Here is a 14,800-nt window from a genome sequence, read left to right as displayed (position 1 = left end):
ATTGGCTTACCCAGGGTTTAAATGCCATGAAAATTATTTTTTTATTGCAGCAGCACAAACAAGTCAAACATAAGTTAACATAAACTTATGACATATATTATACATAATTTATACATGCCAAAATAAACAAAAATAAGCACAACAACATTAGTGCAAGTTGAGAGAGACAAAAAAGAAAACTAGTCCAATGTTGTGTTCTGGCTAAACGTTATGTTGTAAAAGGATGCCAGTTGTCCAGAGGTTCTATTTACTACCTAGTGTGCACTAGGCTTTCAACAGTAATGAGCATGTAGGAACATACTGTCCTGCGATGTCTTAGAGTTTTAAATCAGTGCAGCAATTGTATAACCTTCCTTTTAGATAAATCTGATGCTGAGAGATTGATTTGCGAACATTACTTTGAGGTGGGAGATTTATAATTGTAATTAACAAGCTCCTAAGAAAGTTATCTGCATTTTAACTCAAGCTTTTAAATATTTAAAATACTGTCACATCAGTTTTGTGTTAGTAATATCACAAAATATAAATGCGGTCCAGATGAAAAAAAATCTTCTTGGCTTTCACTGTGAACAAAACATGTGATACTGAATAAAATTTATCAAAGCAGCATCTTATATGAATAGTAACCTATCCATAATTAACATTGCCACTGAATGCAAGCTCAGGATGATGAATAAGGATGAAGCCTTGATCAAAATTTCTCCCGCATTTTAAAGTAGTTATTAGCTTCTTTTTAAGCAGAGTTGTTTCTGACTGGCTATTCTGCAGCTTAACCAGTTTGGAAAGTATTTTTTTGACTATGGCAGTAGGTGGGCATATAAATTAGATCACATGGCAGCATGACTGAAGATAAAATTTGGTACTACATGACTGAAGATAAAATTTGAATGGAACAAAACATGTTTATAACCCTTTCCAGTTCCTTCAGCTTACCTTGGCATTTTTGTTCTGTTATAAGACACCTTTGAGCTACTTATAAGCCTTAAAAATTATTATCCTCCATCTTGACAACACTTTCTGACCTCTGACATCAAAATACGTGATGTTTGTTTTATCAAGAGATAGTGCTACATTTCTTTCATCCTTCCTTTCATATTAATTTACAAATGTTCTGATTTTGGCATTAAATACCATCGAGAGTTCATACCCTCCAACAAGCCCAAATAATTTTACGTGCATTAATGTCCATGCAACTTCAACCACTCCTCAACTCAAACTGCATTCGGCATAGAATTTCAGCATGAATTTCAAATGCAACAACATATAAACTTATGTACCCTAACATAATGTCTGCAAGATGTTTTGGGGTGATTATTTCTCCCAGTTCTGGTTCTCACTGGCTACTGTTGATTATAACCCGAATGAGTTGCAATGTTCTTATTCTGCTGGGTGGGCACTGTGGTTGGTATGGACTCGTTGAGCCGAAGAGCCTGTATCCCTGCTGTAATGCTCTATGACTCTATGAAGTGGGTATTGCAAGGTTATGTCTGTTGCTACACTCTTCCTAACCTCCTCCAAAATCTTCCTCAAAGAATACCTTCCTCTATCTTGACCTCAGAGGATCTAGACTGGGATAAGTGTCTGATGACTGGAGCTATCCTCCATCTTTCTTGTTGGTGCCATGGTTTAATTCCTTTCAAATCTCCTTGTTAAGGGGCAACAGCTCCTTAGCTTCCCTCCTGTATGAGGGAACTGCATTTCCTTCCCTTGTTTCTTCTGTCCACTTATTTGAGATGTTATTGGAGGCTTCAAGAACCTGGCAATTAGAACCATTGAACCATAGAACACTACAGCACAGAAAACAGGCCATTCGACCCTTCTAGTCTGTGCCAAAACTTTATTCTGCTAGTCCCATTGATCTGCACCCAGTCCATAACCCTCTATTGTTCTGGTTTAGTAAATCATTAGCCTAAAGGCTGAGATAGAGGTGGAGTGTGATATTGACATCTATCTACACATAAACAACTTCATTACATGCCTTTCTTAGAAGCGACATGCCCGTTTTTGCAACATTGCCCTCCCATTGGATTATGGATAGTGTTGTGAAGATGTTATGAAAATGAATTCCCACACTGTTGCAAACTCTGTAACCTCATCTGCAGCAAATTTTGGGACACTGTCCATTACAAACATTGTATCTGGCAACCTGATTCCTCAGGTTGTGGGTCAGAGCTGAAGATGATGTTGACTATTTTGCATTAAACTGAAAAAAATCATCAGGCTTATAACTTTGAGCTCACACTGTATATTGAGTTGGCTTTGGCAGATAAAGCTGAGCAGGTGAAAGGTAAAGATGTCATCATATCTTCTTGGTTATAAGGGCAGAGCATTGTACCAGACCATGAAGTCTACAAATGAGACTGGAGGATACACAAGGCTCAATACAAGCACGTGGCAACACACCAAGAAATGAAAGAGTTGAAGCCTTTAATATTTTCTTAAATGAACTAAAATTGTTAGCTGATAGCTACAATTTTTGCAAATTTGAAGGACTCGGTGATCAGATGGTTTGTTCTGTCTGAAGGGACAGACACTGTGTGAGACAGAATTAACTCCAGAAAAGTGCACAGAGATAGGCAAAGCTATCCAAGAGCAGGCCAGATATGTTGGGTGGCCAACAAAAGCAACAGGTAGAACAGGGAAAGTACAGATAAGTTGTTGTAAGTAATGTGGTTGGCAACCTGAGAAGGAAATCCTGAGTGTAGGAAAAGGTGTGTTCAATGTGGAGTAGGAATCATTTCTGCAAACAGAGCATGATAAAGAGGACATTGCAAATCCATGGAGTCCTGTGACTTAAGTATCTGGAAGACTTTGGACTGGACAGAGTCTGGACAGTTACTTTGGATATTGCTTTCACTTTTTGTTTTGAGAGATATTAACATTTACAGTTTATGTCTCATTAGGTGTCTTTCCTCCAAGACTGCTCCAAGTATGTGGCTAGAGATATTTCAGTGTAGAATGGAGCAGAACTGTCTGTCGGTGTTTCCAGACATCACAACCAGAATGCCTTCCCTCACTGTTAACTTTTCTTGTTGTTAATTTGAATAACTGAAGACCATCTAGCATCTTGGTGAGAGATACTGAGATGCAGATATCCACAAGTTCTCCACAGACAGTCCTTCTCTCCTAATTGTGATCATAGAATGTGTTCAAACATTTCTGCCCTTGTAGATTTTGATACCATCACTCTTTCGCCTCCACAAAACAACCTCTTGAATGGCCAAGCTATATCAGTAGAGCAAGAGAATGTTGAAAATGTGGATTGAGTGTCCCCTTTGCCTGAGGGAGTCATGGAGGTAGAGTTTCTTACAAAAATTTAAGAAGCATCTGGATGAGCACTTGAATCACTGGTAAGTGGGATTAGTGTAGGTAGGGGTGGTCGGTATAGACATGGTGGACCGAAGGTCCTGTCTCTGTGTGTATGACTCTGTGAACATATATGACTCTATGACTCTATAACAATTGTCCTTCTCTGTTCTATATTCTATGTTTCATGACTCTATGACTCTAATTGTTTCCTTGACAACTTTGGTCTGCAACCTATCACAGACATTCTCTCTGTTCTCTCTACACCTTCCCATCTCTGCAACATAAATCATGGTTGCCTCCTCACTTCTCCAGTTCTGTTGAAGGCTCCTCTGTTTCTTTCCACATGAGTGCTGCCTGACCTGCTCTACATAACCTTGAAAGCGCAGGGTAAGACTGGGAACTTCTGTTGCCTCTCTGCCCATGTTTCTATAACAATACATGCAATTCTTGCAACGTGTGACATAAAGGAAACAGGAGATTCCATTGATGTAGATGTGTCTATGGGCTTGTTGTGGATGTTAGTGGTTAAATCTTCTTCTGAAATAGATACTGTGAAGGTAAGAAAGGGAAGGGAAAAATCAGTGACAGGCAATGTGAAGGTGGAAATTGGTAGCAAAGGTGAGGAAATATTTCTGTTCTGCAGGTGAGCAAGAAACAAGAGTTGTCAATGCACTGGAATTAAAGGTAAGAGAAGGGTCCTGTGTAGGACGGTTCCACATTTCCTACAAAGGTCTAGGAAGAGTTTAGACTCATGTGGGTTCCCATAGCCTAACATTTTGTGTGGAGGAGTTCAATTTGGAGTTAAAGGAGGAATTTTTGATGTAAGAATGTTTAGCCTAGCAAAAGGGTGTGGCATGAAGGGGGATAGTTTGGGTCTCTGTTCAAGTAAGAATCAAAGGACCCACAGGCTGTTGCAGTGTGAGGCGGAAGTGTGGTGAAATTGGTGGAATTGAACTGGTTGGGACAAAGAAACTTGAAACTATCAAAGTGACGAAGGGCATCAGAGTGTTATGGATGGAAGTGAAAAGAGTGGACAAAGGGAGAAAAGAAATGACTCCATGGTAGGAAAAATGAGATCTGTGGGACAAAGCAAGCTGAAATGATAGGTCTACCAGGACAATCTTACCTGTGGATCTTGCAAAGGAGGCAGAAGTGGGGTATTTGTGATTGGGGACAATGAAGCAGGAGGTTCCAGAAGGAAAATTACCACAGGAAATTAAGTCATTGACTGTCTGAGAGACAATGATCTGATGTCCAGTGGATGCAGTCATGGTCATGGTCCTGAGGGAGATATGAGGAGGTGTCAGAGAGCTGACATTTAGCATCTGCCAGTTTGCCAAACAACAGCAGTACCACTCTGCACAGCAGAAGGGTTAGAACTGGGAGGAGAGGTTGGATTAAGGGAAAATGAAGGATGAGAAATAGCTGGAGAAGAATTAAAATTCAAGAGCTGTTTGCAATCTTTGCTAGCTGAAAGGAAAGAAACAAAATGATTTGTTAAATCACTAAGAGGGGCTTGGATGGGCACATGAATGAGAGGAAAATAAAGGGAGATGGACATTATGTAGGTAGGAGGGATTAGATATGTTGGCTCAACATTGTGGGCTGAAGGGCCTGTTCCGTGCTGTACTGTTCTATGTTCTACGGTCTATGTTCTAAATATGGCAAAGAATAATGTGGAAGTACAGACCAGGAAAGTTTTGAGTCAGAGTTCGTCGATGCTGTCACTGAGAGAGATCAAGTGCGTGCATGTGTCAAAGCATGGTATTGTGTGGACCTCAAGGTATGAGGAGAACATTGATTCAAGGGATGGGGACTACCTTGACCATATGTGTATTCGATATGTTCAAGATGGGTGGATTGGAAATATGAAGGAAGAAATGTAGGGTGTGAGGGGACTCAGTTCTGAAGAGAAAACTTAAATGCTTCACCCTTCTCCTAAAGACAAACATTTCGGTATTAGTTTTCTTCATGGAAATTGTAATGCATGAGGAACGTCTACTGTCAGACAACATTGAACCTACTCACTGAATGTCAGCCATTTACCCAGATATGTTTGTTACGTGTTCTGTGACCATTTTGCAGCTACAAGAGATTAGGTAATAGATTCAGATGTTCAAGCAAGAACTAAAATCTCATAATATACATCAATGCATTTAGATAGTGTATTTCACAAAGGAAAAACAGATAAAACTGGAGAACTATCAACTGAAAATCGGTATTGAGCTACAAAAGAAAAGGTTAATCGATCTGGTGCGGGTCTTCAATAACTAAGAGGTGTGTGGTGTGTTGAAGTTAGAAGGAAGGATGGGGAGATGGGCAGGAAAGCTGACCATGTCAATGTTACAGCCAATCAGAGCAAGATCCAGTTTATAGTTACAATATTCATGAATGATTTCCTCTTAACTAATTGGAACAAATGGAAATTATTTTCTCTAAGTGGATACAGCTGATCAGCGACCAAGCTGATAGGGTTCCTGGCTCAGGATCTGAGAAAGATGTGGCTGGTTTCACTTTCCTTTGGTCTCAGTGAGGAGCCATTTTGACAGAAAAAAAATGGGATTGAGGAATTTTGTTTCTGAAGAGTACTTGCAAGAAGAAGAATATACTCTGCAAACTTCTCTATGCAATGTAACGTTTAGAGGACCAACGGGCAATGGAATCTGGAGAATTCAGTATAACCATGGGCCAGGCTGTGGAGAAATCAAAGCTTGCTTTAATCATGAACTATGTGCTCATTAAGCTGAGGGATGGCATAGACTTCCTAATTCTGTCATCTCCTGGCAGCATCAAGTACTCCCAGGTCAGCTATCTCAATATGCTACATAAAACTCCTGTGACATTTGCCGTAAACTTTACCCTCAAAAGAGAAGCTGTCTCACATCAGAGTGTCAGTTCCTTTTCCATAGCCAACCTTCCTGTGGCAGCCTCTGAATAGAATTGCCAATTAGTGCTGAATTATGGGCAGTTTTGTCCTGTGAAAATAGGCATTGTACGGGATTGAACGACTGCTTCATATTTCCTCCCAACCTTTCCATCCAATAAAAGAATTGTTAGACGTATCTTTTTATAGTTGGTTGTAAATCTGTCGCTCTCTTTTCATGAACAATTCTGAGAAAAAATTATTGAAATGAAAAAAAAACTTGCAGATGCTGGAAGTCTGAAGCAAAGAAACAGAAAGTGCTGGAAACACTCAGCAGGTCAGGCAGCGTTTGTAGAAAGAGGAACAAAATTATCATTTCAGGTCTGAGATCCTTCATCAGCAAAGGGAAAGAGAAGAAGTAAGTTAGTTTTCTATTGCAGAGGGTTGGATACAACAGCGGGAATCTCTTTTAGATCAAAGCTGCTGGAAGCTGGCCCATTTGTTCAGAAACAGTCTTTTAGAAGACTGTTTCACTTTTAGCTGAAAACCACGAGAAACAGAAGCAGAAGTAGGCTATTTCATATTTGCAGCAATATTCGACACGATCATTGCTGTTCCTCTACCCTAACACTACTTTCCTGCACTATCTCCATATTATTTGATTTCCTTAAGAACATGCAAAATAAATGCAGGGGACCTACCTGAGTTGTTCTGGCTGTGGAGCTTGACAGTGGGAACATTACTCAAATTTAAATCTACTTAATGTAAAATACTTTAAGTAAAATAATTATCCTCAAAGAGATTTATGTCTGTGGCCCCCAAACCCCATGCCACCTCAACACAATCCCTTCCCTCAATAATCATGACCCTAGTCCGACTGAACCTTCACATAACTCTCTCCCCACCACTCCCCCATGCTTCATCCAGCCAGTTCCTCAACTGTCCCCACTGATTCCTCAGCCAAACCTACCACAGATCTCTTGCCTATTCCCCTCCTCAACAGTGTATTGGTGGAACATGGTATTAGGTCCAGATCAATTGAGTTCAACCTGGTGACTCAGACCTGAAGAGATGACAGGAGTAGGTAAGGTGTCTCTTTCACCATTCAAGAGTTTACAGCTCATCCTACGCCTCTGTTCTGGACTCCTGTCTGATCCCATATTCACTGAGTCCCCTCAGGTCCAAAAAATTACCAATCTCGGCCTAGAAACATACTCAACATACATCACCCCACCCTCAGAGGATTTGCAGCTCTCTATGCAAAGAAATGTTTCCTTTCGTCAGTCCTCAGTGGCCAAACACTTGGTCTGAGACACTTCTGCATACTCCTTGACTCTCCAACCTTTCACTATCCTGCAGATGTGTAAATTTTCTTGTGCAGAACTCAACCCTCCTCATTTTCACTTCATAGGACAATCCCCTGATTACAGGAATCGGTTGCATGACTCTGCTGCACTCCACCCATGGATTGGGACCAAAAATGCACACAGTACTGCATATGTAAGGAATTCTTCGATGCTCCAAATAAGCTCACAAAAATGGCAAGAATATTTGTTTTCATACTTTGTCAAGCTTTACGTTACAGAGCCTCTAGATAATTTGCCAATTTGTAAAACATCAGGCAGCTGAGTGTAAAAAAGATATTGCAAGCAAGATTTACATTTTATGATTAAGGAATTAATCTACCACGTTAAATGGGCAAGAAAAATATGATTGCAGAATTCACTTAAGAATTGAAAGGTTGCCAATCTTTTTTTGCGATGACATTTTCCTTTTTTTTGGCTGCAGCATTAATAGAAACTAAAATGTTACAGTTTATTTAATGAGATTTTCAACACTGCAATAAATCAAAACAATACACAGTCCAGTACAGAAAACAACATCCTCGTTATTGGGCACTAGAAGTTATAATTCAAAACTGTCAGGTAAATCTTATCGCGTAATTTTTAAAATTACTTCCAAGCTCCTGGAATATAATGGACCTTGTGGTTTTTTTAACCCTTATGAGGCCTATCTTGTACTTCTACACCAAACGTAATAAAAATGTAGATGAGAGAACAAATGTGATAATTTCTCCAACTGATCTTTTAGTTTTATAGATAGCTGACTTTAGCAGGTGCTTGAAGTCGGAAGGTTACAATTTACAGGCTTAAATCTATAATTCCAGTTTAGTTTAACAGACAAAGCCAATCAACTTAAACCATTTCTTTGCTTGTGTGTTAAGTGAAGAGTTAGTTTTCTGATGACATTACCCAAATATTTTGCATTCCCTACAAATAGATTTCCATCCACTAATCTGAATGGAGGATACCAGTCGAGCATATTCCCAGGAAAAAGTATCTTCTTGCATATGATTTGATTTGGCAGATCCATATCATAATTGTAGCAAGCTAAAGGGAATGTACCAAACAATCCAAATCGTGCCACAGAATAGACACACTTGGTGCAGGTAAAATACCAAGGAAAACAAAAAGCAGTGGGGCAAGTTGATTGGTGTCCCAGTAATCTGCTGAGGCCAGGGGAAGATTGGATCTGTGGGATAAGAAAGGATAAGAACAATGCCCGTGGTTTTATGGATATGGGACAAGCAGGTGTTGGGGTAACACAGTGGAAGGGGTGAGATTCATAAATGACCAGTCCCAGCAGTTGGCATAATCATCATTACTGCAAGAATGAAGCACCATTGTAAGAGAGACACCCGAACTGAATTGTTCCAGAAATTGGCTCTCTAACTTTTTCATTAGTAAAGATAAACATGCCAAAGAACAGGTGTAGTCAATGCTGTGATGCATGACAGACCTCAACCTGAAAGGTTCCTCCAGATTATCATTCATTGCTAAATTTATTAACTTTAAGATTGTCAATTTTTACAGGTCCCACAGATGGAAAAAGACACGATTCCATGAGTGAACATGTACACTTTTCTGTTTTTGCACTAAAGTGGATGACTCCAAATGTTTCCACATTGTACTCCATTTATTCTGTTCTCACCCACTTATCTGTTTGTTTATATCCTCCTGAAACTCTTTATATCCTTCTCATTACTCACAATCCTGCCTAATTTTGAACATCAACAAACTTGGAAATGTAGCATTTGGTCCCTTTAGCCAAATTGTTTCTATGGATTGTAAATAGCTAGGGACCAAGCACTGAGCCCTGTGGTGCTCCACTAGTCACAACTTGAGAAACACCCACTCATTCCCACTCAGTTCTTTCTTGTTGTTAACAAAGTCTCAATCCATACCAGTGCATCACTTCCAATTCTATGTGCTCTAACCTTATTGACTAACCTCCCTTGCGGAACCTAATAGAAAGCTCTGTGCTGTACAACTCTATGACTCTATGCTTTGTCTTGTCCAGTGCAATGAGATTGAATTGGTCGTGCTTATTCTCACTGGTGTTCCGAAGAATGAAAAGTGGTCTATAACAGTTTATGTAGAATTCTGAGAAGGATTGACTGATGCATTCTGATATCTGTTTCCTTTGGCAGGACAGTTTAGAACCAGAAGGCACAGTTATAGGATAGAAAGTCAGCCATTTAGAACTAAGCTGAAAAGACATTTGCCTGTGAAACCTTGAATCTCTCTACTGCAGAAGACTGTGGATGCTCATTTGTTAAATATATTCAAAGCTGAGATGGTAGATATTTGTGTAATAGAATGAAGGGATATGGAGACCGTGCAGGAAAGTGCAACTGCTGGAGAGAGATCAACCAATGTCTTATTAAATGGCTGAGGAAGCTGGAAAGATTCCCTGGCCTTCTTTGCCCCTATATTCGCATGTTCTTAAGTCTTTACTGAATGACACATCACAGGTTAATTATAATTCTGTTTGCATCTAGCCAAAATTAAAACATTTTTATTGCTCAGTAGCTGCTCTGCATGTTAAACAAGAGATGAGAAAGACTCTATTCTAATGTCTGTAATCTATTTACGATGATAAGCTCAACACAACTCATTTAATTTCTTGAGATGCAGTTTTTTAAAGTATGTCCTCAGTCAACCCCTAAAGTAAATAGGAATCATCTCCACTATAACTTCCCACCTTTATACTCTTATTTATGAAGTGTATTTCTTGGATTTCAACAACACCAACTATTTCTGTAACCAGAAAAGGCACTGCCCGTGATACAGGTTATACTTTTTCTCTTTACTCAATATCTCAGTAAACAATAGTGAGATCCGCCAGCCTCCCCTCCACTGTCTACATTTTTCACTGCCTCAGAAAAGCAGTCAACATAATCAAAGACCCCACCCACCCCGGACATTCTCTTTTCTCCCCCTTCCATCAGGCAGAAGATACAAAAGCCTGAGAGCACATACCACCAGGCTCAAGGACAGCTTCTATCTATGACTATTGAATGGTCCCCTAGTATGATAAGGTGAACTCTTGACCTCACAATCTACCTCATTTTGGCCTTGCACCTGATTGTCTGCCTGCACTGCACTTTCTCTGTAACTGTAACACTTTATTCTGTATTCTGTTATTGCTTTTCCCTTGCACTACCTCAATGCACTGTTGTAATGAAATGATCTGTATTGATGCCATGCAAAACAAAGATTTTCACTGTACTTCAGTGCATGTGACAACAATAAACTAATTTACCAATTTATCCAGGAATCACAATGGAAAACCTTTATCTTGTACTGCAGTTACTAAAATGGAGCATGTATCACCACAGGATTCTCTGTACAAAACTGGACAAAATCTACACTTTGATATGACATGGTCTCAACCAATGAACAGTTTACTTACACAAGTAATGTGAACTGTATACTCTTCCAAGCAATAGCTCATCCAATGCAATCATATGATTGTATGTTGTTCGTCAATACATAACCTAATCAATATGTAGCTTATGTTCTCAAGTTTGTTCTGTAAATCCTGTTGCAGTTACGGTCTGAGCCAACTTCACTCTTGGCTGCCTCAGTCTTCCAAACAGTGTCACTGATTATTCATCTTGGAAAATGAGCTCTTTCCTGAGTATAATAGCAGTCCAGATATATCATTCAATGTCCATTGGCAAGGCACTGAAACAAAAGGCTAAACTCTCCTTATCAATACTAAACGTATATCCAAACCTTGACAATGATACAGATGTTTACCATGCAGTGTGTAATCTGGAGTCAGTTAATCCCATTAGAGCCATAGATTTCTTAATGTGTCTTCACTAAGAGCTTATATATTACAAAGCTTAGTATAAATACAATTTAGAAGAGGTTACTGTTTTTATTTTATGGAGCCAATTTCTCTTGTCACTGGTCTGAAGCCTTCTCCTTTGAGAAATGCCCTGTGAATTGATATTTAACTATTTGCATCCTGTTAACAACAATGTGAAGGTTGTTAAAAATTCAACACAAACCTTGATGCATTCATTCTATGATGAGTTATCTTACTTATTATGATTCTTTTCTTAATCTTAACAAGCTAGTCAATCCCTCCACCTCTACCAGCACAAGTGCCAGCTCAGAGACAACTATGCCCCTGAGAGCATTGGGTGCAATGGATAATATTGGCAGAGGCCACAAAAAAATCTATTATTAGTAGAAAGTAAGTTCCAGCTTTTAATCGCTGGCCAATGAGTGAAAACTCTGGGCTATTATTCCAGTAAACCAACATTTTCCAAGGTAGATAACCCATGAAACAGGCCAATCTGAAGCAGGATTTACAGCACTGAATCAGAAAATGAGTTATGCTTGAAAAACATATATCGTTTATTTACCTGTTTCATTTGAAACAGCCACCACAAATCTAGCCTAATCCATCTGATGGGAACTGTAAAACATACAGAAGGCCCATACCAACTGTTCCTGCCTGACAAGTTAGGTTACTCTGAAGTTATTGAATGGAAGTACTTGATAGGTGGAGGAAACTAGTATCCAGAGGGACGATGCAATTTCTGCATCAGCTCATACATCTGGAGGAGTCCGATCTGCTTTCAAAATAATGTGTTATGAATGGCAAGCTCTGGAAACTGAACGAAGCACAATATTGCAAATGATGACTCAGGTTAGTAGTGTACAGATATCACACACCCAACCGTAAAGGATATTCGATGTCCAGTGTTTGCATTTTACAGTTCCAAGGGGATCTGCATAGAATTTCACCATTTCGGGACATTCCCAAAGCCCTTTGACAATGACTGCACAGGCTATTGTCAGGGACACTGGGGCTTAAAGTCGGGTTTTAGGAATGCCACAAAAAGGTGTGAACTTGGACGTTAGTTACAGACAACCATAAGACCCAGAGCCAATATTGACAGAGATGGATTGCTGAGGACATGCTGGAAAGGCAGTTTTGAATGGGAAGCCTGATTCCCACATACGGGCAATTCTCCTGGATGGGATTACCATTCAGAAGTCAGTCCAGTTTCCAGGTATTACTTCCAGTTGGACGGGAGCACTCTAGAGTGAGTCACAGCAGCATGCAAGCTTGTCTCTGTATAATTGAATCACAATAAAAGGCTCACAGAGTGAAGGGGATCTAATCTTAGCAATGCACATAGGCCTGCCTGGGTGAGGACCAAGCTCCTGGACCTCCAGAACATCACAGAGCCTCTCTTATTGCTTGCATTGTCCATGAGAAGGAAGAAGATGAATTATTTTCTCAAGCAAATGGGTTATGTGCCTTCCAATAACCAGGGGCCATAGACTTTATGTAATTGGTGAAGGCCCAGAGTGGTAATTTTAGACCAAAACCAGGCAGCATCACATTAATAAAGTATATTGATGTATGAGTTGTGCCCTTAGGGATATAGACCGAGGGCTAGGAATGGGGCCATGAACAGGTACTTCAATTTTATAAGAATGTGCACAAACTATAATGGGGCATTCCCAACCTGACCTCCTGACTTTCTTATGACTGAGAAGGAGGCATTCTGCCCATCAAATCCACGCTGAATGCCAGCAATGCAATCCCATCGGCCCATTCCCCCTTCACTTTATTTCACGGTAGTCCTGAAAATTATTCATTCTCACATGCCTGTTATATTGATTCTTTTGATACTTAAGTACAAGGGACAATTTGCAGTACTACCTGCTGCATCGATGTGCTGTCTCAATCAACCTCATATTCAACATCTCCTTCATTGATTGTTAGGAAGGCCCAATTACCCCAATGTGTCCCTGCCCTGGACTGGACAGATGGATAGGCTAGCAGACACAAGACACTGCAGATGCTGGAATATGGAGCAGTAAAAACAATCTGCTGGAGGAACTCAGTGGTTCGATCAGCATCTGTGGGGGAAAGGAATTATTGATGTTTTCAAGTTAACACGTAAATTTTCACATCAGTTGAAACATCAGCAATTCCTTTCCCCCAACAGATGCTCCTCAACCCATTGAGTTCCTCCAGCAGATTGTTTGTTACAAATGGATAAGCTTGATGGCTCTCTTTTTACCAATATTGGCATGATTGGCTAAGGGGCCTCCTTCCATGCTGTTAATTTACATGATTTCTATGAACTCCATCTGCTTGGTTGGTACGTTTCGGAGATGCAACACCCACAGGCTATGTTGCATTTGTTGTGGCACGGTTGGACTCTGCTGAATAATTCAACATGACATTCCTTGCCAAGTGCAGCTTGGAGGCTTCTCTGATGATCATATATCCATGGGGCTGTTGAGGTAAGTTGGATGAATTCCCTGTTGCTTCAAAACCATCCCAAATTTCATGCACGAGCGCCATCTGTTGAGTGTAGAGCTTGCATCCACAGTAGCCTGTACCCTTATCAGTTTCTTGGTCTGTATTTTTCTCAGTTCCATTAGCTGGGCTGCATGACCAACTAGGATTGGCAGATATTCTCTTCAAGTGCAACAATTCTCTGTGTAAAATAAATTATGCCTCAGGTCTTCTTTAAAATTCCTTCCTCTCACCCTAAACCTATCCCCTTTTGGTTTTGATATCCCTACCACAGGGAAAATAGGGGGCTATGTAGGAGGAAAGGGTTAGATAGATCTTAGAACAAGATAAAATGTCGGCACAACATTGTGGGCAGAAGGGCCTGTACTGTGCTGTAGTGTTTTATGTTCTATGTTCTATGAAAAGATTCTATTTACTCGATCTATGCTGTTTATAATTTTATATGCCTCTATCGTATCATCCCTCAGCCTCCTTCAATCCAGGGAAAACAAGTCCAGCCTGTCCAATCTCTCCCTACAACAAAAACCCTCCAACCCAGGCAATATTCTGGTGAATCTCACAGAGCTGAAGAGAGGTACAGCCCAGAAACAGGCCCCACAGCCCACCAACCATACTGACCATTAAGTACTCATTTTTACACCAACCCTATTTTAAACCATTTTTTTATAAGATATTTTTATTAGTCACATGTACATTGAAACACACAGTGAAATGCATCCTTTGCATAGAGTGTTCTGGGGGAAGCCCGCAAGTGTCGCCACGCTTCTAGCGCCAACGTAACATGCCCACAACTTCCAAACCCATATGTCTTTTGGAATGTGGGAGGAAACCGGAGCACCTGGAGGAAACCCACGCAGACACAGTGAGAACGTACAAATTCCTTACAGACAGCGGCCGGAATTGAACCTGGGTCACTGGTGCTGTAATAGTGCTGCACTAACACTACACTACCATGCCTGCCTTACTCTTTATTCTCCCCACATTTCC

The sequence above is a fragment of the Pristis pectinata genome, chromosome 23 (genome assembly GCF_009764475.1).
Source record: "Pristis pectinata isolate sPriPec2 chromosome 23, sPriPec2.1.pri, whole genome shotgun sequence".
In the NCBI taxonomy this organism is placed as follows: Eukaryota; Metazoa; Chordata; class Chondrichthyes; order Rhinopristiformes; family Pristidae; genus Pristis; species Pristis pectinata.
Note: the sequence above shows the minus strand (reverse complement) of the source record.